Source organism: Canis lupus, chromosome 3 (assembly GCF_048164855.1).
Source record: "Canis lupus baileyi chromosome 3, mCanLup2.hap1, whole genome shotgun sequence".
Classification (NCBI taxonomy): domain Eukaryota; kingdom Metazoa; phylum Chordata; class Mammalia; order Carnivora; family Canidae; genus Canis; species Canis lupus.
Window position 1 is genome coordinate 27,186,585 of NC_132840.1, and position 23,245 is coordinate 27,209,829.

The window sequence follows — 23,245 nt, forward strand, 5'->3', positions numbered from 1 at the left end:
GATCAAGTTCCACATCAAGCTCCTTGTGGGGAGCCTGCTTCTCCCTCTGCCTGTGTCTCTGCTTCTCTCTCTGTGTGTCTATCATGAATGAATAAATAAAATCTTTAAAAATAAAATAAACATACTCTTCCCATGTCCCAAAGTATAAAGGTAAGAAAATGGAATTAATTTCATTATATATATGAACAAAATCACGGGAGACCATACGGTTAAATATGAGAGCTATATTTACTGTAACATTAAAAGCAGTTTTTTGCTCAGCGGAGCTTTATAATTTTCAGAACTATTTGCTAACTAGCTCTTTAAATGAACAAAGCATCAAGGAATGAAATCAAGAGAAGAAAGCATTGTTTTAAGTAGCCCAAAGTTCAACTCAGGTTTTAGAACATGTGTTGCCTACCTTGTTGAGGATGGGTCAATGTCTTACATCTTGACCAACTGCCCATAAGGAGGAAGATTTAGTAAGTCCTTAGTTGAATGAAGTAGCTATTCTCCTGTAGGGTAGAAATTAAGAAGAGTATCACCCAAAGCAAGCAATCTGCGAGTCCCTGTGGTCTCCCAGGCAGGGGGCAAGAGAGGTGCCCAGCCTGAAGGTGGTCCTGGTGGGAGCTCTCTTGGCTTCTACAGGAGGCCAGTTTAGGCAGTAAGTGTTTTCTGCCTCAGTGCTCTCTTTGAAGGGCTCTTGCCCTTTGCACACCCATCCATCTAATGAAAAACAAAACGCACAGAGGGTGCCCCAAGGCTGCTCATCCGGAAATGGGGGTCCCTCCCATCACCAGGAGCTGCAGAATCTCTGCCTGGGACCACAGGTCTGCAAAACCTCCATTCCCACCCACAGACCCATTTTCTGGAGAGCAAAAGCAAAATCAAACAAAAGAGCATTATACTCTGATCTTTTCTTTTTGAACTCAACTGCTGGGGTTTTATAGTATAGAGCTGAATAAGGGTGACTTCAGCCAAATCAGGCTTGTTTCAGAATAAATGTAAAATAAATTCAAATGGCCCTGACTCACGAGAGATAATGGACTGTCTAGCTGCTCTGGGAGAATGTAAAAGAATCAAGATGGGGTTTATTCAGCTCTGAGTTGTGCCTCAAAATCCAGAGCCTCCCAAATTACCTTGAAAGTCTCCGTCAGGCCTGAGCAGGCCAGTTATATGGTGGAGGCGTCTGAGCGCTCAAGTCCAAATCTAGAGTTTTTGCCTGAACTGTCTTTCAGGACTCCAAGCTCACGCCCTCCCCGGGCAACCCCTGGGAAATTTCTGTAAGTCACGGTGATTAATACGTGGATGGGGCCAACAAGTGGCGGCTCTGAAACCCATTCTTATGTCACATCTCGTCTTTTTCCTGTCTCTAAAGTGGCTTTTTCCTGGGCAGACAGCAAGGCCCGTCCAATGTCAGGGTGGAGAAGGAGCAGTTCCTTGCGGGGCGCCCTCCCGCCCTCCCACCATTCCCCGCTACTGGGGTAACTGGGAGCCACTTAGTAAGCTTCTCTATTCGATCTCTGTCAAGTGGGGATCCATGCTGCCGCCCTGAGCCCCCAAGAAACAGGACAAGGTTAAGAGGATGAGTATGAGCTTTAGGATGAATCAGCTCAGTCTTTCCTCAATCTGATCCGGCTCCAAGCTCAGAGGCACATCGCCCACGGGGCGAGGCTGGGCTGCTCCTGCACCTGGAGCGGCGGCCCAGGCGGGGGGCCTGGAGAGGCCAGGGCGCAACCCGACACCCCTGCTCGGGGCCTCCGGCACCCCCCAGGCCCGCACTGGCCGGTCCTCTTCTGGCCCCCAGAACTCCCCCAGGCCACGAACAGTCCTGGAAGGCCCGCTGGGCCAGGGGGCAGGAGAGCCGGGGCTCACGGCCGCTCTGCCGCCGCCCAGACTGGCACTTAGGGAAGGCTCAAGTTCAGGAGTTGAGTAAAAATAAACACCGGCTATAAATAAGCCGGTAAATTTCTTCAAGGCACAAGCGCGACAAGGAGAAGGTGGCACCGCACAAGTGCTCACTTGAAAAATTCTCGACGTGTAAAAATAACTTTGATAACCGCGCGAAGACGCCTGGCTCAGGGGGAAGGAATGGGCCCGGCGCCCCCGACCGCTTCCCGGACCCAGGCCGGTGGGCCCCGAGGCGGCGAGCGGGCAGGGGGGAGGGGCGGAGGGGGAGGGGGAGGGGAGGAATGAGAGGGAGGGGCTGGAGCCGGCTGGGGGGGCGCCGCGGGGCGGGGGGCGCGGAGAGGGAGGGGGCTGGGGCCGACTGGGGGTTGGGGGGGCGGAAAGGGAGGGTGCTGGGGCCGGCTGGGGGGGTTCAGGGCGGGGGGCGCGGAGAGGGAGGGGGCCGGGGCCGGCTGGGGGTTGCGGGGGGGGGGGGGGGGGCGGAAAGGGAGGGTGCTGGGGCCGGCTGGGAGGGCGCGGGGCGGGGGTGAGGGCGGAGAGGGAGGGGGCTGGGGCCGGCTGGGGGGGGCGCGGGGGGGCGGAAAGGGAGGGTGCTGGGGCCGGCTGGGGGGGGCGAGGGGCGGGGGGGCGCGGAGAGGGAGGGGGCTGAGGCCGGCTGGGAGGGTGCAGGGCGGGGGGCGCGGAGAGGGAGGGGGCTGGGGCCGGCTGAGGGTTGCGGGGGGGGGGGGGAGGGAGGGGGCGGACGGGGGGGGGGCGGAGAGGGAAGGGGCTGGGTCCGGCTGGGAGGGTGCGGGGTGGGGGGCGCGGAGAGGGAGGGGGCTGGGTCCGGCTGAGGGGGGTGCAGGGCGGGGGGCGCGGAGGAGGGGGCTGGGGCCGGCTGGGGGTTGCGGGGGGGGGGGGCGGAGGGGGGGGCGGAAAGGGAGGGGGCTGGGGCCGGCTGGCGGGGGCGCGGGACGGGGGGCGGGGAGGGAGGGGGCTGGGCCGGCTGGGGGGAACGCGGGGCGGGGCCAGGAGGCGGGGGGGAAGGGAAGAAGGGGGGGCCGGAGGGGGTCGCGGCGGCGGCGGGGGCGGGGCCGGCGGGGCGGGGCGGGGCGGGGCGGGGGCGGGGCCGCCTGACTGACTCAGCGCAGGGCTGCGCCTTAAAAGGGCCAGCGCTTCCGGGGGCGGGAGGGGGAAGGGCATGGCCAGGGGGCAAAGTGGCCCCAACCTCCGCCTTCTCTGCCGTCTGTCGGAAGCGTGGCCCCCCTTGCACCCCAAGGCGGACCCCTGCCTGATCCAAATTTCACCCTGGTTGGGCTCCTCCCCCTTGCCGCCCTCTCCTCCCCCCGCCACCTGCCCCCTTCCCCTCCTCCCCCTCCCCTTGTCTGTCCCCCTCCATTCCCTCCCAGCCCTAGACGGTTGTTTTGGCCGGAAAATACGCTCGAGCACCTACTCCTCCCCATCCCCATCTTTAAAGAGCTCCCAGCCCTCAGATGCTCAGCGAGCTCCTTCCCTCGTCCTTAACCGCCTCCAAAGCTCGGTCCGCCCGCGCTGACCCACCGACGGCTCCGGCCGGCGCCTGCACTCCCCCCGTGCACTCCCCCCGAAGTGCTCTCTTTAAAACAGGGAGATCTTTATCATTTTAAACTTAAAGAAGTTTAACGCATATTACAGAGAACCCCCCCAACCCTTCGACCAGATTCTCCACTGTGAACATTTTCTTCATCATTCTTTCTCTCTCTCTCCATATATTTTTTCTAAACCATTTGCAAGTAAATTGCAGACATCGTGTCTCCTTATCCCTAAATACTTGGCTGTGTTTTTACCAAGGACAAGGACGTTAATGCAAAGTTAGCAAAAGAAAGACTCTTTTGGGGATGCTCAGTGACCTCCATATCTGAGCTGCCCAGTCCAATGCCCTGGCAGCATTTGTTGGGCTTGACTTTTTTTTAAAAGATATTATTTATTCATTCATTAGAGAGAGAGAGAGAGAGAGAGGCAGAGACACAGGCAGAGGGAGAAGCAGGCTCCATGCAGGCAGCCCGACGTGGGACTCGATCCCAGGTTTGAGGGTCAGGCCCTGGGCTGAAGGCAGACAGTCGCTGAGCCACCCAGGCGTCGGGCTTGACTCTTCTGCTCCTTGGTCTCTGTCTCTGTCTCTCACTCCTCTTCCTCCCCTTCCATGGGCTCCTCCCCTGGTTTCCCTCAGAGGTGGGTCTCTCTGTCTCATTTTGCAGACTGTCCTGGAGGGGGCCATGGACTCCCAGGAGGGCAGCTGTCACCCATACTCAAAAGCACTGAATCTGCAGCCCCCCCCCCCCATCTTCTGCTTGAACATCCACAGCTTTCCTGGAACTGATGTCTGAATCCCTAACCGTCCTCCCCCTCACTTGTACACTGGACTCCTCAGAGAACTGGAGTCACTGGTCCTGCTCCGCAGCCCCCCCCCCCACGCTCCCTCCCCAGGGCTCTCCAGGCAGAACCTTACCTGGTGAGGTAAAGACAAAGCTGCTTCACTGTGATCAGTTGTTGGTCACCTGGCCTCCTCCTCCTGCCTTTCTTTGTCCCCCTCCTCCCTTCCTGCGAACGAACTCCGCTTCCCGGAGCCGCTTGCCCACCCATAGTCTTTGCCTGGTCTTGGAAGCTGTCTTTAATCAGGTCCCTGCCTTGACTGAAATCACCACCCCCACCCCTCTTCCACCGGGTTCCACGGGGGAATTCTTGGGGTCCCTGAAAAGGTATTCAAATGTCAGGGGAATGGTGAGAATTTTCTGACAAAAGGCTTATAGCTCATTAAATTTTTAAAAGACTTTGTGTCTCCCCCCAACCCCCAAATAAAACTGCTTGCAGAAGTTCAAATTCCTTATGGGATCTAAGACCATTTACTCTGGGCTCAATCCAGCTTTCCCAACTCAGTTCCCAGTGCTTCCCAGACTTGCTGGGAAGAATGACCTGAGGCACTGGGTAATAATTCACATCCATTCCTTGGCCCGTCCCCTATGGATTCTGATCCAGAAAGCCTGGTGGTGTTGGGTGGGGGTGGAGGGAGCCCCAGGAATCTGTGTTTAGCAAGGAGGACCTTCTACTGGGGAAACACTGGGCCACAGTCCACCAAGGGCCTTCCTGTGTCCGTACTTTTGGATACAGTGTGATTTTCTGTGAAATCTGTACCCACTCCACCCCTGCACTGAGAAATTCCTATTTATCCTTCAAAATACGACACAAATGTCAGCACCTCGGCCGAATTCCCTGATCATTCTTGAGCTGGTGAGGTAAAGACAAAGCTGCTGTGACAAAAAGGCCCCAATAAACCAGTTTAATGGAGAACCCTTTCTCTCAGCCTTTTCCATGGCAGTCAGGTGGAGAGGCCGGCAGGGAGGCTGTGCTCACCTGTCTCACTCATCGTGTTTCTGTCATGTTCCAGGGTATTTGACTCATCCCTGGTTGCAGTGAGGTCCCTATCAAGCCTGTCAGCCTAGAGAAAGGGACCGGAAGGGTGAGGGACCATGCCCAGCGTTTGAAAGCCCTGCCAGTAAGTGGCACATCTGACTGGAGCTCACATTGGCCAGAGTTTGGTCAAATAGCCCCACCACCTGCAGGGAGGCTGGGAAATGTAGTTTTTATTAGAGGGGGCTTGTTGCTGGTTGTTTGCTCTGTGAGAGACCTGAGCCACACATTTATTAGGCACTTACTGTGTGCCAGAAACTTGGATGGCCATTGTCCTACATCACCTTTTTTTTTTTTTTAAGATTTATTTATTTATTCATGAGAGACACAGAGAGAGAGGCAGAGACATAGGCAGAGGGAGAAGCAGGCTTCTCAAAGGGAGCCTGATGTGGGACTCGATCTCAGATCCCAGGATCATGCCCTGAGCTGAAGGCAGACGCTCAACCGCTGAGCCACCTAGGGGTCTCCTACATCACCTTTTTTAATTTTCGCAAGTACTTAACCAACATTAGGATGCCTAGGAAAGGGCTTAGGTGGAATCTAGACTCCCTGAGGCATGTTCTACTGAAGTCCTCCCACTTGGGGTGCTGACTTAGATTCTTTTTTTAACAAAAAGATTTACTTATTTATGAGAGAAATAGAGTATGCTGGGGGGAGGGGCAGAGAGAGAAAGGGAGAGAAGCAGACTGTAAGGAACCCAATGTGGGGCTCAATCTCATGACCCTAAGATCATGACCTGAGCGGAAACCAAGAGTCAGATGCTTAACCGACTGAGCCACCCAGGGGCCCCAACTTATTTTCTTTGCATGTCTGCCCCTTTCCCCTACCACCCTGAATATATGTTTAATAAATGTTATGCTAAGTGGTCAACCAGGGTGAGATTTTTAAATTAGCTCGGGAAAATGACATAATGTCACCTCGTTGGCTATTTTTGGCTATCTCCCTGCGTCTACTGGGTGAGAATTAGCTCTTAGGCCCTATAAGAGGTCAGGCAGGGTCTGGACACCTACCTCAGGGATATTATGTGGGATTAGATGAATCCTGGGACCCTTGCAATCCTAACATGTTGTATTTTTCTGCCTCTCAAACACAATAACTGAAAGTGTATTTGATCTTCCACTCGGCAAACCTGTGTTAAATGCTTCCCCATCTAGGTAGTGAGCACTTAGCCATGTACTAAGGAGGCCCCTGCAACACACATCCTGGGAGGAAAAGATGGGTAGTAAACACGTTACCGAGAAAATAACAACGATGCAGACAGAGATAAGAGCTAGGAAGAACATGACCTAGAGTAAGATGAGAATCACGTGCCTGAGAACTAGGGAAGGCCTCTCTGAGCAGGTGACAATCCAGCGGAGACCTTTATAAGGGAAGGGACAGCTAGGAAGAGCTTTCCTCAAAGAGAGACCAAGCACAGGGCTAGAGTGTCTGAGGTTCCCTCAAGGCAGCCAAGGAGGCAGAGCCACTGGGGAGAGACAGGAAGACAAGTAAGGGCAGGCGGCATGGGGCTGCACAGCCAGAGGTTGGAACTTGTTCTAATGGGCCTACAGGTCTCACTCCACTATGAGCAGGGCAGTGATGTGATTCTACAGAGATTGTTGGACAACTTTCCAGCTGTAAGTGGAACACGCAATGGAGAGATTTTTGGACTGTCCTCTAGAGAGCTCATGGAGGCTTCTAGTGGGGTGACAGCAGTGGAGACAAGAGGTGGGGTGTCTTCTGTAGGCTGCCCACAGGCCTTGCTAAGAGTGCTTTTCTCTAGGTAGCTACTGTTCCCTCATCTCTTATGTATTAATACTTAGTTATTATAGTCCCTGGAATAAAGGAATCACAACACAGGACCTCTGTGGTGATCAGTGGGATCTCCTACCTCCCAGGTGCTCTAAGGCTGCATTTCATCTTTGACTTTGCAGATAATACTCATGGTTGGGCTCATCACACTGGCCATAATCACTCTTTGGGTAGTAATCACAGGAGATAATCATGGACATGGGTCCTGCTTCCATCAAGCTCAATCCCATTGGAGAGACAGACAATGAACAAATAAATACACAAAAAAATCTAAAATGACACCTGTGAGGAGAGGTGCACAATGCCAGGAGGACATATAAGTGGAATTTTTACCCATCAAGAGCAGTCAAGGAAGGCTCTGAGGAAGGACTACAGGAACTGATACTGGAAGGAAAGAGTGGGGTAGGGGTGGAGAGCAAGTGGAAAGAGTCAATAGCATGTGCAAAGGCTCTGGGGCATGAAGGTCAGAGTTCCTTCCAAGAACCTTTACTGAGCAGATAACAAGATAGGTAAAAGACTGGGACAAGAGTGAGTGGGTTTGTAGCGGAAGATGGAGGCATTCCTTTACCATTTCTGGGTCATCCTTGAGGATGAGAAAGCAGGTTCGAGCCTTGGAAAGCAGAGAGGATTTGATAAAGACATTCATGAAGCAACATTCCCAGATTCTTCCTGATTTGAGGGAAAGCTCTATTGCTAAAAATGCATATTTAATCTAGATATGGTAAGTTTTATTTGAAGCCAATTGTTTATGTGAATGACTCAAGTTCTTTTGAAATTCCCCTACTAGCCCCAAACTAAGAGAACATATAAAACCAGTCTAGCATTTATAAGCACCATGGCACAGATATCCTTGGTAAGATTCCTGAATAATCTCATAAAAGGAGAGGAGGAATGTCCCAGACACTTATTCAACTATGATTTTATCCTTGTGAAAATTTCAGGGCAATCCAAAGTCAGCCCCAAACTATTCAAAGTCAGTTCAAAGGAGAGCTTCGGTATCTCTAGATCCAGACACCTTGCCTACTAAATTTTTCTTTATTGAAAAAAAGAAAGTGGCCCATTAGGCTAGGGAGGATGAATTACCCACTACAATACAGATGGCACTCTCTGCATTATTTTTTTTTTCTTTTCCTATTAACTTGGAGCACCTGAAAGCGGTAAATCCAACCTTCCATCCACCCCTGCCCTGCTTTTAAAAAGAGTTCCCTGGGGAGAAATATCCACATTGCAAAACTTGAGAATGTCTGCCAGTTAGAAAAAAAGTTTCTATAACCTGAAGCAATATGTGTGTAAAAACAAAATCAAAACACAAACAAAAAAGCTGGAGGGAGGGAAGTGCTTAAATACAAATTGCTTTAAAATTAAAATAATTTTTCCCCAAAAAAGGATAACTGGGACCTGATTTAGAAGAGAAGAAAAAATACAAGCCAAGTCAGGGCACAAATATGAAGATTATTTTTTTCTAAAAACACTTCTGATGGAGAAGAGTGGGGGCAGGCAGGTGGGAGGTGCATTTATGCTCAATTTTGGATGTGTGGCAGTGTTGATACCAAACAGTATCCCATAGCCTTCAAACCTGGGAATTTCTCCCAAGGAAATACTTTGAATGAATAAAGTGAGTTATATGTACATGGATGCTCATTGTTTCATTATTTACAATTTTTAAAAAGAAGTTAGAGTTTATTCTGGGGAGAATGGGGTCAGGGTGTTATGTGTGAGTCAAATGATCCAAAGGCATTCAGAGTCCATGCAGATGTGGAGGATGGGTTAGGAGTAGAAGGAAGGTAGGCAGGGTGGTGGTGAGTTGGTCTAGATAAGAGATCAAGAGGCCTGACTAAGGCTGTAGCCTTGAGGTTAGAGAGGAGAGATTAGTCAAAGAGATATTTAAAGAATTGTCTAAATGTGCATAGGGAAATGGGGGAAAGATTCTGTAATGATACTTAGTTTGAGTGGATGGTAGTGTAACCGAGGAGGATGGGGAAAACAGGTGAATGAGTCTGGTGTATGTCTGTCTGACTGAGGGCTGGAGTGAAGGGGTGGAGAGAGTAGGCATTTCTGGGGTATGCTAAGTTTGAGCTATCCACTGGATAGCCCGGTAAAGATGCCCAAGAGGAGGCGATGGAAAATGTGGGGCTGAGAGAGGAAGGGGGCTAGAGATAAAGAACAATAAATAAACGTTTCCCATAAGAAATGTAAGATCATCAGTGGCTTCCTCTTTTCTTTTTTTTTTTTTTTATCTTGGTCTTCATCTTGTTCGGTCTTTCAGAGTAGTGATGCTGTTGACTCTTCTGGACGGTCTCTCCTCCACGAGTCCCTGAACACATTCTTCACCTTTCCTTACTTCCGGGCTTGTTTTTTTCCCTTTCATTTTAAAAGTTATTTAGAGTAAATATTTCTCCCCAAGTAATCTATTTTTCCTGTAGAAGAAACCTGGGAAATACAGATCATTAGGGGCACCTAAGTAGGCCAGTGGTTGACTGTCTGCCTTGGATCGGTTTATGATCCCAAGGTGCTAGGATCAAGTCCTGCATTGGGCTCCCTACAGGGAGGCTGCTTCTCCCTCTGCCTATGTCTCTACCTCTCTCTCTCTCTCTCTCTCTCTCTCTGTATCGCATAAATTAAAAAAAAAAATTTAAATCATAAAAAATACAGATCTTTAAAAAGAAAAAGTCACCAACCAATTTGGTGTATATCCTTCCAACTCAGCCTTCAAGTGCCTCCTGCTAATTGGTTGGGTTTCCTCCCCTATCACAGGACACATTCTTCCAATGGTCATTTATCACAATTAAAACTGAATAATTATTTGCATCATTACTTCTCTTAAAAACTGAGTTTGATGAAAGTATTCGTATAAACACATTTTTTTATCAAAATGAGACCGATTAGTAGGTAATATTTTATGGTGTGTTTTCCTCGTGCATTAATGCATCCTGAGCACTCTTCACGTACTCATGTCAATTTGCAGGAGCCGTTTTGATGCTACCTAGTATTGAATTTAACTGGATGGCTGAGCCCAAATTTATCTCAGTCCGTTACTGGACATTTGAGGTATTTCCAATTTTTCTCTAATCTACTGCTTTCGACATCTTAATAGATAAATCTCCCCCTGCTTCTTTGATTATCTCCTAAAAATAGAATTGCTGGGTCCAAAAATACGCCACATTTTCAGCTTTTGATGGAGGTCTACAAATTGTCTTCCAAAAAGCCTACCAATTTACACTTTTACTTTTTTGCTTTATTAAAACTTTTTCCTATCACAAAAATAGTACATATTAACTGTAGACAGAATACAGATAAGCAAATCCCAGGATGCTGCTTTATAACCCCTTTTAGGTGAATTCGTCCTGTATTTGTCTAATAGATGCCCTCGGGAGGTAGACTCTGGCTGGAGGTACACCGTTACTGGCTGTGTGACCTTAGGTGAGTTACTTATGTCCGCAGGCTTCTGTTACTCACCTGTAACATGGCAGCATGGACAGGTTGTCATAAGGATGCATGATAAGCATGCACTTGGCATGTTATAAATTCTAAAGCTAGTTTCCTATAATTCTGTTTGCACCTTGCTTTTCTACCCTGGTTATACAGACAAGCATCTTCCCTTTGTACCAAGTGGATACTTCTAGCTCCAATCTTTGACATAAGTACCCTAACTCCAAATACAATCAACACCAGCTGTGGCATTTTGCTGGCGTCATTTTCATTTGGTCCCAGCCAAACTAGTTAGGAGTTCCTCCTTCCCCCTGCCTGCCCCTGACTTACCCACTGCCATCTGTCCTCCGAAGCACCCAGGCAGAAACCACCAGAACATCGCCTTCCCCTCCCACAGTTTGCTGGGTTTCAACTCTGTCATTCCACTATGCTGCGTAGGACTGGAGTCAGACAGATCTTGGTTGAACCCTGGCACTGCTGCCCACATTCTGTGTGACCACAAGCAGCTGCTTTCCTTCTGTGGGACCTAAGCTTCTTCATCTGTAAGATGGGCTGATAGCAGACCTGCCACTTAGGTGAAGTAAGAGGTAGGTGCTTAGCGTCTCAAAAGGGGGAGTTGTGGTTAGCATTATTATCCTTATCATCATCCTCTAGTGCTCCCTGGCCTTCATTATGGGGCAGGCCCAACCCCAGCCCACTCACAGCACTGATGGGGCCTCCAGACCCACCCCCACCTTCAGCCTTTCTTAGGCTGAATTCCAGCGTGCCGCCAGGATGACCTCTCCGTGGCTTGACTGGAGCATCTGGCTCTACTCTCCATGGTTCACAATCACCAGCAAACTAAAGCCTGAATTGTCCTAGCATGGTTTCCACTGTCCAGGGTCTGTTTCTAGCCTGGGCACTCCTCTGCCTGCACCCCGCCATGCCTGGCTCCCAGCTCCCCATCTCTGCATCAACCTTGTGTCTGTCTTCTCACATTCTGTGATGGCCCCACCGCTGGGACAACACTGTTCCCCACCATCCCCAGCCTGCCTCAACCATGCCTCCTGGAGTTGGTCTTCTCTGACCAGCTCCTAGAACATTCTACCCCCCTCCTCCTCACCGCACACGTGACGTGCCCTTCCCTGCGTGACGTGGAGGATGACACTGGGCCCTTCTTGACAACAGAGGCCCTCTTGATTCACCTCTGCATGCACCACCCCTGCCCCCTGGCTCCCTCCCCAAACCCTCAATATTTGTTTGTTAACAGCACTGTTAATAAATAACATTCTTCTGGGATTTAGACGAACAAAAGTTTACCCACCGGCCAAAGGTTTTACAGAGATCATCTACCTGCCCTGTGACTTAGATGAAAAGGACAAAGAAAGGCCAAGACGGCAGCACCCCTCAGCAGAGCTCATGTGTCCGTAGACCACATGTCTATGTGTCCCAGCTCATGTGCTGGGACGCACGTGTGCAGCGACTGTCCCAGTGCGGGTTGTGCATGCACGTGGGGTGAGCCTGAGAGGTACGTCCTGTGTGCCCTTCTCAGCCACGCGAGGACAAGAGAGCGGGTCGTGCAAGGCTTGCCCGCTCTCCCGCTGGGGCAGGGCCAGAGCGCCCTACGGAGGGAGGGGTGGGGCTCCGCACTCCCCCTCTCTGTCCCAGAGGCATGTAAGTTTCAAGGAAATCTGTTTCGTCCTGTTGAGGAAGATGATGCAACCCGGCTAGAAAGGAAGTGGGGAGTTGCCTTACTACTACAAGCTAAGGAATGTCACGTCGCTCTGGTGTTCTTCACATTCCCAGAAATATGTCTTAGTTGAAAAGGAGGTGGATGACTCAATGTTGGCCCCGCTTTCGACAGATTAACTGCGGAGCCCCAGCGGTGCTAATGAGGCCAGGCCCGCAGAAAGTGCAGTGGGTGTGAGTTGCCAGGACCACCGCAGGTCCCCGCATCTGGGGGCTGCTGTGGCCCAGGGCATGTGGGGCCCAACCAAGTAAACACAGGACAGTTTTTCTCCAAGCTGGGGTAAGGGGCCCTCGGTCCATGTTGCCTTCATGTGACTCTAAGCTATCTCAACGTGCCTGACCAGGCGCCCTGAATTCAGTCATGGTGCTGATTATTTGCTTTGCAGAATTGGGTGTGTGTGTGGGGGGGGGGGGGGAGTCTACCCTTAGAACAGGTTCCTGTAATATGATTCCTCTCCTTTTCAGAGAATTTTGTGCTTTATTCTAACTTGGCTATTCCTTCCTGGTCTCCATATCTCCTCCCTCCCCCATCCTCCAAATTAAACCTTTTTCTTGTAGAAAGACCTGGAAAATTATTTCAAGGGCAAGAATTTGGCAACTATCCCTGAAAACAAAGCACATGCTTTGCAGGGGTTTTATAATGTTCCAGAGAGCAGCCACCTGTTCCTTCCCACCCACCTCCGGGAGCCTGGCCATAGGGCCAGTGAACCGTGAGACAGGACCAGTGGCCAGCTTGCACTGCAGAAGCTCTGGGTTTCTCAGGGGCCTCCTCTGACCCGCAGTCCACATGCACCCCATCTGCATCCTGCCAGCCCATTTGTTGGTAGTCACCGTTCCAAGGCCAATAGCCAAAAGCAATGCTGAGCTGTGGATGCCTCCCAGGCTCGGTTTACAAACTTAAATTTCCAAACACATATTTGCCCACCTGGAAGAGAGAAAACTCAGATTACCAAGGTTTCCAATAAGAACGGCACATCGACCAAAGGCAAGGAAGTGCAACACCAGCTCTGAAGAATCCTTGAGATTCCATCAAACAACAACTGGTGATGAGAAGTCAGGAAAGAGTCAGGTGACGGTTATAGCCCTTTACATTGTACAGCCAGGGGATACGTCTCCTAAACTCACTATCATGGAAACTTCCTGCTCCAAGACTCAATACTTTTTGTCCGCATGGCAACTAAACTGATAAAGGGCCAGCCCTTCTGTATCACCCACCTTGGTGGTGGGCCTGGATGTGAATGTGGGGCAGTGGCCTGAAGGCCACAGGCCAAAGGCTTGGAGCTAGACAGACCGGGAATGACTTCCAGCTTTGTTTTCTGGCTGTGAGAGTCAAGAGTCCATTTCTTAGCCTCTCTGGTTTTATTCACTGTATCTGAAGACTTAGAAATAAATAACACCTGTCTCATTTGGTTGTGAACAGGACACAATAACTTCCTAATTTTGCAAAGTGCCTGAAACAGTGCCTGGCACACACATCACGATGCTTGGCAAATAAATAGATGCCAAGATTCCCTCCTTGGGGAGGGGAGGTGGTGTTTTTAGATGTGGGGTTCTCCATCTTAGGGCTTCGTGGCCTGAGTCTTGCCTCGTAGAGTCTCAGGGCGAAATCCCACAGCTCTACCAGAACTAAGTGTAAAACACCGATGGAGCCCAGCAAAGGGCAGGGAAGTCAGAGTCCAGGTGAGACTCCTAAGGCACAGAAAGGAAAGTCTGCCGTCAAAGATGCTGTCCTGAGGGGCAAAGCTTGTATGGACCGAATGAAAGATTGGAATGGTGGGGAAGGGGCAGCCTGCAAACTGCCCCTTCCCCACTTCTCAGAAGAGTGCACCTTCTAAGGGGAAATCAGCTTTTAGAGACTGTATTAGTCACCTCTTCCAGACACCTGCTGAGACAGAGTCCACCCCAAATCTGTCATTGCCTGGGCCATGATGGGCAAGAGCTGGAGATCCTGTAGGAAATGCTGTAGCCAAAGGCTATAGGAAGAAAGGTGAACCCTACCTGAACTCAGCCTGTCACCCCTGGGGCCATCACACCTGGTCCTGCTTCCTGGTGGTGCGGCAGTAAGATATACAGGATCCTGTGCTCAGAGGGGACCCGTGCACGGGGTTTAATGATCTGCAATCACGGTCTTGAACTTAAAATTTTATCGCTGACCTTGTGGTTTGTAAGTGAAGTTCCATGGGATGATGGAGTATGTGCTAGGGGCTTGGAGCCTCACAGGAGGTCACAACTGCCCCTTCCCTGTCCCCTGGTCTCCTGGGGGACCCAGATCTCCTTCTCAGCCCCTATTGAGAAACCACTGACACCCTTTGCCCCCAGTGGGTCTGGCCCAGGTGACTTGGAGCATCCCCATCAACACATACACACACAGAGTCTGAGGACAGGGCTCCCAAGCATGGGTGCTGTGTTCCCAGTGAGGTCTGCATGGATCTCCCCATTTTCCATCTGAGGGGAGTATACTCATTAAATAGCAAATTTTAAAAAATGTTGGGAGAGAGACCACAGATAAAAAAGCAAAGCTTTTTCTCTCCGTTTTGAATACGGAATTCTGCATCTTTGTTTTGCACTGCCTCCCCCCGCTATGATATTAGCAGCCCTGCCTCTGGCCATAATTCCCTCCCATGTGGACATCTCATGTCAGCTGGAGATGCTAGCCAGGTGGACAAGGTCAGGTTCCTGCATTTCAGAGTTTTGTGTGTTACAAAGCAGAGGGCAAGCTCTCCTGTCATTCCAGAGGCCATGTGGAGTGGTGAGTGGGGCCACTTGACCCACTCTGTGGGGTCTTTGTAATTCTGGGGGCTTTGTAGTGCTGGGGGCTTGTCACCTGCCCAGGCCTGACTTCCTTGCCTGTGAAGATATTAGGCAATATGATTTTCAAAATCTTTTCTGTCTCTAAAAATACCTTATGATTCTGGGTACATGGTAAGACCCATTTCCTGTGAAATGGCTCATTTTCTGTGAAAATCCAGTGCAGTAGATAATACAGGATCCTCCAGTATCCTGGCAACAAAGGTTTGTTTTTTTTCTTTTTTTATGATTATTGGTGGTGGATAAACAACAGAAGGGGACCTATATTTGAAATGCCATTCCATGATCCAGATTTATTGTATAAAATAAAATATTTTTAAAAGAAATAAATAGATCAATAAGTAAAGTCTTATTATTGGGAAGTGGATTGAAAATAGGAACCTTAATTTATCGTTGTATCCTACATTAGCTACTGCATCATGTCGATGCCAGAGCCCACCATAGGCTGCTGATTGACAGCTGCTCAAGGTGTGTGCACACTGGAGCCTACATAGTTATTGTTCTCCAGAAGACCACAGAAATACGTCTAGAAAGGATATAAGGAAGTGCAAGATTGGTAGCTGAAGTGTCCCCTATCCAGATCAGCAGGTAAATCCTCAGTCATCCAGGAAAGAAAGTACTTGCCCTTCTCCATGTCCACCACCGTGACACCTTTGGCACGCTGCACTTCTACTGCCTCCGGGGAAAACCTTTTCTGGGCTGCAAATGAACAAGTCAGCCCGTCCAAAGTGATGTGGGAAATGTGAGCCACATCTGATGTCTGGGACCTCTTCCTCTACCCAAATCTGCGGCAGACAATTTTCCACCCATAAGAAGGAGACTCCCATTTGAAATTCCTGGTTACGTTTTCTTCTCCATAAAGTGGGTCATAGATTCTAAGAAACACTGTTATCACCTTATTAAACACATACCCATAAGTTCTAAAATCCGGGATTGAAAGTTAGTACACGCACGGGAGCCCACAATGTTTGCCCATGAGAGTTCCATATTATGACAAACACTCCCTACACTGGAGACTGTTTTTGTTTGTACGGTGAGAAAGGGGTTTGGATGACATGGAGGATCTCACCATTCCTATCTGCATCTTCTGATGTGATGAATTACCCTTTGTTGTGAGAGTGTTGTAGTTCTTTGTTTTTTGCCAGAGACCAGTGTTCTAAAACACCTCATGGGGCCCTGGCAGGCAAGATTGTCTTTTGGGATAGAGCATAGTTGGGATTTCAGAAATCCTGTGACTTCAGAGTGTCAGGCTGGCCCAGGAAAAGGGCCAGACAGCTGTGGGGAAAGAATCTAAGGGGGGAAAGATAATCATCAGGAAAATTAACAAAAGGCTTCAGATTGTGTCATAATAACAGTTGCTGAAAATGGTTAAAATCACACATGCTGTTATTCCTTCTGGTTCAAACGCTCCCCTAAGACAGTGGAATTAGTAACAAAGGACTCTCCTCCTCTCCTCCGATTGAAGCTGGGCAGCAAGTTCAAGATGTCTTGAAAGAAAGCGAGAAGAGAAGCTTCCCTTTCAGCCCTCAGGAACCTGCAATCTCATAGCAGGTTCCAGTTCCAGGACCCAAACTTTTCCCCCATTCACACATTCTGGAAAGATGACCAGACCTTCTTGTACAGGAGTTTTCCCAAATGCAAAATCAGAAAAAAAAACTTTTTTTTTTTTAAAGATTTAATTTATTTTTTCATGAGACACACACACACACACACAGAGACAGAGAGACAGAGAGAGAGAGGCAGAGACACAGGCAGAGGGAGAACAAGCTCCACGCAGGGAGCCCGACGCGGGACCCGATCCTGGGTCTCCAGGATCACGCCCCCGGCCGAAGGCGGCGCTAAACCGCTGGCCACTGGGGCTGCCCAGAAAAAAATATCTTAACCCATTTTGTAGAATGATTGCAGGGAAAGCACGCCGTCAGTAGTAATATTTGAGAAGGACTTTACTCGTAGCTAGTTGTTGCATAAATGCTACGATTGCCAGGCCCCGGGCGAAGCCTGCCTGGTGTAAAGTTGCAGCCTCCAGGCCAGTTCACCTGCGTGGAATCTCTTGCCAGACGATAGTCAATGTCCCATTCGGGGGCCTTAGTAACATAAAGCGTATGGAACCCAGAATGTGCATCACGCCAGAGACTGAACCTTCAATAGCATGGCGCAGAATGGGAAACCACTACTCCCTTGGCCCATCTGAGAAATTCTTTTTATTTTATTACGTACAGTCTCCTCCTTCCTTTGATCATGAATCAGAACCTTTTACAGCTAGAAGGAGTTTTAGGGATATTCTAGCCGTTTCTCATTTTACCAACCACAGGTCCTGGAATTGAGCAGTACCAAAGTTTTCTGACTCAGAGCATTGTTCAGAGGAATCACCTAGCTCAACGCAATTGCAGCCTAAGGGCATCAGCCGTGCTCACGATTCCCACCGCAGGGCGAACATAAGCACATTCTTCCTTGGACTTTGCTGCACTGTGTTTTTTTATAGAAACACCCTTGCCGGCGGGATGCCAGAAGGCCACTCTCAGGAGGGGACCCTCGGTCTGTGGATGGAAAAGGTCGGTCAGCCACGGTCTGTGATTTTGCGAGTTAGCACATTGTGATCTTCCCCACAGTCTTATGAAACAGGCATCCACAGAAAAATGCAGGTCAGAAGTAGAAGCAACTTCTCCCAATGGTGGGAGGTCAGGCTTGAAGCCCAGATTCCAAAGACTTGCCCTCTTGCCACTTCCCCTAAAGCATTATCAGAGAAGCTGTCCTGGACAGGTGACCAAGGCAAGCACTCGGCCTTAGGGAGAAGTCTGGGCTGGACTCCTGAAACTGGAGGGTAGGCTGGAAGGAACAGGCAAGGAGCCAGTTTACAGACCCTGTCCCCAAGGGGGCAGAGCTACGTGGATGCTAAGGCTGGGGGTGTGGACCCTGACGTGGCATGTTTCCCTTGCCCTCTGCCCTGAGCAAACCCAGCCCCGGGTTACCTGTTGACTGATGGGGCCTTGCCTCTGCAACGTAGCAGCCCTCCTGACCTCCACCGGGGTGTTTTATGCTGAGTCAACTGCCTTGCAAACTCCTTTCAGCACACAGCAGCTGGTCACCAAGCTGGAGCATGGAGCCCCTTCCTGGACACCCCCTGAGGTATAAGCAGGGGAGTCAGGCAGCTGACTCCTGCAGCCTGCCTCTCTCACTTCCCAGCCGCATCGGCTTGGGCAGGTCACTAAGCCTCTGTGTGTCTCAGTTTCTTCATCTGTGAAATGGAGAACATAACAGGTGATAGATAACTGGACCCATCTCATGGTGCCGTTTGAACAGGAAATGAGTCAAGTCCACCTGGAAGTGCTAGAAATGGAGCTGGCGCATAGTAGGTGCTCAGAGCGGATGCCGCTCGTTGGTTTCTGCGCACACGGATCAGGGCACCGGGCAGAGCTCCCCTGAAGGGACCTCACCAGGACCTCGTCCAGGCTGAGGACACACTGTCTTCTGAGTCAGGCCATTCCATTTTTGGACCGCTCTGACTAAGAACATTCTTCCTTATGTTCAGCCAAGTCCACCTCCCTGCAACTCCCACTCACTGGTCCCAGCTCTGCCAGAAGGCAAATGTCAAAAAAATATTCTTGAAAGAGAGGACATAGAAGGTAAATAATAATGAAAGAATTGGGTTGAGGGATTACAGTCTCTCCCCCAGCCATTCCCACAGCCAAGCACAGCCTGGGGGGCATCAGACCTTTGAGTGACATTTGAAAATCCACAGAAGCTCTAAGTTCTTCAGTGCTTCCTTTAGAAACGCATGAAACAACTTCTTTCTCCCTGTTTTCCAGACCTGAGTGTGCTGTCAGATTGCCATGAGACCAAGTGAAGAGTCACTCCAAGTGTGCAAAGGTGACAGTCACAAGGGCTAGAGAGCTGTGACCCGACCTCACTTAATACGTGCCGTCCGCCCCGTAATCACTGTCCATCCAGGGGTGTGGCCCAGGAGGCGGTGACGCGTGGCAGGCCTCCTGTTTGCGGAGCGCTTCTGGCGTCAGGTGTAAAATCACGGCCGGTGTGTCCATTTCCCACCTTCCGCGGCGTGTACTACAAGGAAGGATAAATGCACACATCTTTTTCTATGTAGATTTGACAGCTTAGCTCCCCACTGACTCTTGTTAAAAATGATTCGAAATAGAGTCTTTCAGTGCTGCAAGAGGAGAAGGTTCTGGAGACCTGTTGCACAACACTGTGAAGTAGATTGAAGGCTACTGAGACACATACTTAAAAATGACTCGGATGGTGAGTCCAATGCTATGTGCTTCCTACCATGATAGAAATGTATAAATCATTAAACGTGTTAGAAAAAAAATGACTCGAGCATTTCAAGAATAAATCAGTGAAAACTCAGGATACATGTTGGGACTCCTCTCGGCTGCACTAGGGCAGGGCAGGAGTGACTTTGGTCCACAGCTCTTGGTGGTGGGACTGTTATATTGTGTTTCTAAACCAAATGTGATCTGGCTCTGAACCCTTACAGGGCCAGGCAGGTGGCAGGATCAGTCACTAGTTGGGCATTTTGTGCCTCCAAGGGCTCATCCAAGGATCCAGAACAAAGCAGAGGGGCCCCATCTTTCGTCCCTGACCTCTGGCGCCGCCTCTCCCCATCATCTATGGCTGAGCAGTGCTATAGCCTCTCAGGTTTTATGGACCCCAGCTTGTGAGAGCTTTCCAAGGACTTGACCCCAGAGACCCTCCATGCTCTTCTCAAGGTCGAAGGGCCCACTCTCCGCTCCCAGTGTGCCCGTCCCAAAACCCCACAGGTCCCCCTGCACACAAGCTCTCTGTCACATTGCCCTGTCACCACCCATGAGACAATCCATTTTATCTCTCTCCTGGAGCCCCAAACAAAAAAGCTTCTTAGCCTAATACCCCATCCCTCTCCAGGGGATACTGTAAGAAGCTCAGGCCTCTTAAAGGGTTTTTGGGGGGTAAGTGGTCTGCACCTCCCTGGTGCTTTCACCAGGGTAGAATCAACACAGGCTAACAGACACCCAGGATGTGGGTCTATCCTTAGTCCTCACCAGGTCACATTAAGACCCTCAGTGCTTAGAAGGCCACATGACTCCATCTCTGGGTCTCCAGTGACAACCGAGAGCTTGCCTTCTGGGCAGGACGGTTCCAGGGATTCTGGTGGCGTCCCCGGGAGTCAGGCTACAGCAGGGACCGGGCCTGGTGTCTGGCAGGTAGGGACCCATCAGCCTGGATTTCTTAAGGCTCAGAAAGAAAACCCTGTGTTTGACTCAGACAACGGTTTGCGTTTCCCGTGTTTTAAATATTAACTGGGACCACTGCCATCTCCTCCCCCCAGCTGGATCCTTCGTCCCTTGGAATCGGGCAAATGAAACTAGTGGAGTCCTCCTGGCCTCCTGGCCTCCTGCTGTGGCTCCGGGGCTCCGGGGCTCACTCCCTGTAGGGCTAAGCTCCCACGGCCTCTGGGGCACAGAAGCGTCTGGCTCACCTCCTCCTTCCTGCCTTCTTCCTCTTTCCTCACGGCACACAGTGGGGGGCCAAGGTCCTGGCCTTGGACCTCTGTCCTCCCACCCTCCTGGGTCACAACCACTGGTTTACCGAGGGCATGAACTCTCTCCTGAATCAACAAAGGGGCACTGACTCAGCGTGCAAGCGGCCGTCTGGGCACCGGACCCTCCCTCTGCCCGCATCCCTGGCTCCGCCACCTCGGCGCAACCTGGGGGTCCCCTCCTCACTCACCCAGCCCCTCAGGGGTCCAGTCACAGGAGCTCCCAGGGGACACAGGGCCGGCCGCCCTACCAGGTCACCCTTTTACCCACCTGCCACTTTCTTCCTTGCAAATGCCCAGCTCCAGCTCCTAAAATCAGAGCCTTTTGTTCAGCCTCCACCACCTCTGTCCATCTGCTGTTGGAAAACACCGACTGGCAAAGGGAAATTGAACCCGTAGGGGGGTCTCCCCTGAGGGGGCCGCACACCCCTAACTGGGGGGCTGCAGGAACAAGGGGCTTGGCAACGTGCTCAGTCAACTCTGCACAGTCTCTTGGGAGCCTTCCCTTTCTCCTGGGCACTTCCACAACTTTGGATACTACCCAGTGTTGTTTCCCCAGCTGAGACTCAGTCTCCAGCAAGTGTCTTACTGAGCACCTGCTATGCGCCAGGCGCTGGGGTAGGCAGCTCCAAAGGGTGATGATGAGTGGGAGGGGACGGCCGTCACTGGGTGCTCACTGTGTGCCAGGCACTGTCCTGCGCACATCACATATTCGGACTCCATTAATCCTCACAACGGGCCCATCTAGTCCTCAGAAAACGCCCACGAAATGGGTGCTCTCATCATCCGGTGTCACAGATGGATGGATGACAGAGCTGCCCGAGGTCATGCAGCCAGTGGGTGGAGAGGTCTGCAGGGATCACAGGAGTCCTCTGCCCGTGTCCCTGGAGAGTACCTCCCACAGAGGGAGAGGCAGTAAGGGAGAGGGTGGACAAAGAGGTGGCCCCCAGCCCAGGGCAGGAGGGCGGTCGGAGGGGACCAGGACACAAGGAGGCCCGGGGGATGGAGGTGTACGTGGAAGAGCCGTGAGCCAGAGAACCTAGGGGCTAAGCGCTCTCTACTGTTCTGGATCAGGTCCTGGATGCCAGAGGCCACAAGGGACGGTATTGGGACAGTTGGTACAATTTGAATATGGACTGTGGATTGGATGATAGCTTTGTCAAGGCAAAGTTTCCTGGTTTTGATCATTGTGTTGTGGTTGTGCACAAGAATGTTTTTGTTAGGGAATACACACTGTGGTGTGCGGGACACAATGCCTGCTTCTTAGTCTCAAATGGTTCAGAGAAAATATGTACTTATATGTGTGTATATGTCTATATGTGTGCCTGTAGGTGTGCATTTGAGTGTGCGTGTGGCTATATGTGTGTGTGCATTTGGATGTTGTGTGTCTATGTGTGCGTGTGTGTTTGGGTACGGGGTGTGTGTTTGGGTGTGCACGTGTGTGTGTGTGTGTGTGTGTGTATCTAGAGAGCTGGAAAGAGAGAGAGAGAGAACGATACAGCTAACAAGCAAAGTGTGAATGAATGAATCTGGGTAAAGGGTATAAGGGAGTTCCTTGCACTAGTCTTGCAACTTTTCAGCAAACTTGAATTATTCTAGAACACAAAGTTACCAAGAATATATGACTTAAACAGTAGTACAGGAAATTATAAAAACCAAATAATCCCTATCAGATACGTTAAAGGGATTGCCTACTGGGAGGAGGGGGTACAGGTGGAAAAAGGATAAAAATGAAGGCACTAAATGGAAGAAAGGAATAAAAAGAAGGGCAGAGAGAGAGAGAAAGAGAGGGAAGGACAGAGGAAAGGAAGAAAGAGGAATAGGATGGAGGGAGGGATTGAGGGAAGGAAGGAAGGAAGGTGAAAGAAAGGAAGGAAGGCAAGTAGGTAGGAAGGAAGGAGGATGGAAGGAAGGAAGGAAGGAAGGAAGGAAGGAAGGAAGGAAGGAAGGAAGGAAGGAAGGAGAAAGTCTGGGTCTTTGTAGCTCATTCCTTGAGTGCACTCATCCTCCTGACACCACCTTTCCATATCTGGAGGATGGCTCCTAAATCCTCATCCCAGCTGGTCAAGTGTGCCAATCCTGCAAGCAGAGTTGCTTGGTACAGGACACCTCCTGGGCACCCTACTGTTAACTATGATTCACAACCCAAATTGCCTTTCCCTCTTTGTCCCTTTGACCTTGCTTTGCCCCAGGGCCAGCGCCACCCCCATGGCTCCAGTTCCCTCTCCTTCTTCCCTTCATCCAGGTTGCAGCCACATCTTATTCTTTCTTCCTCTGATCTGCTCCTCTCCATCTTCCTTTCTGTCCCAGCGCCCGGAACCTCGCCCAGGCTTGCTGCTATGGCCTCGCACCTGGGTGCACGTCCCCCACTCTGTGCATCTGCAGTTCAGGGACATTTGCGACCAGCCCAACTTCCCTGGCACACTGCTGTGCTCTCCTGGAGCTCAAGAATACACTCCAAAGCAATCCATTCCTCTCCTGTCTCTGATTCTTTCACAAATATTTGTTTCAACTTCCAACTTTATCAAAAGTCCTTGGAAGCAGGTACTGCTCCAACCTGGGACACCAATTGTCCCTTCTGCAGTGCCTGGCATGTAGCTGGATGCCTGGCAGTGGGAATATAATAGACACTTGATCCAT

General features: G+C 50.7%; 3 long non-coding RNA genes across 22 annotated transcripts in view; 1 reads left to right on the forward strand and 2 right to left on the reverse strand.

Annotated features, from left to right (window-relative positions):
• Positions 1-2,075, reverse strand: part of LOC140630143 (uncharacterized) — a 61,978-nt gene extending 59,903 nt beyond the window's left edge. For 10 of the 14 annotated variants that reach the window (XR_012027938.1, XR_012027937.1, XR_012027943.1 and 7 more), the window contains exons 1-2: positions 1,119-1,707; positions 401-494 (exon numbers count right to left, since the gene is read on the reverse strand). This is a non-coding gene — a long non-coding RNA (uncharacterized lncRNA). The other 4 variants (XR_012027948.1, XR_012027949.1, XR_012027944.1 and 1 more) reach the window with 3 other exon arrangements.
• Positions 2,076-10,934: 8,859 nt separating this feature from the next.
• Positions 10,935-19,434, forward strand: LOC140630141 (uncharacterized). Of its 6 annotated transcripts, none has more exons than XR_012027930.1 (4): positions 10,935-11,120; positions 16,487-16,620; positions 17,552-17,621; positions 18,876-19,434. It is a non-coding gene; the product is annotated as an uncharacterized lncRNA (long non-coding RNA). The 6 variants fall into 6 exon arrangements; XR_012027933.1 differs by having other exon boundaries at positions 16,535-16,620; XR_012027929.1 differs by lacking the exon at positions 10,935-11,120 and adding an exon at positions 14,792-15,010 and having other exon boundaries at positions 15,479-16,620.
• LOC140630142 (uncharacterized) lies at positions 17,258-21,421 on the reverse strand. 2 transcript variants are annotated; one of them, XR_012027935.1, is made up of 3 exons: positions 20,877-21,331; positions 18,039-19,131; positions 17,258-17,606 (listed from the first exon to the last, which is right to left on the reverse strand). It is a non-coding gene; the product is annotated as an uncharacterized lncRNA (long non-coding RNA). The 2 variants fall into 2 exon arrangements; XR_012027934.1 differs by having other exon boundaries at positions 17,258-19,131; positions 20,877-21,421.
• Positions 21,422-23,245: the final 1,824 nt, after the last annotated feature.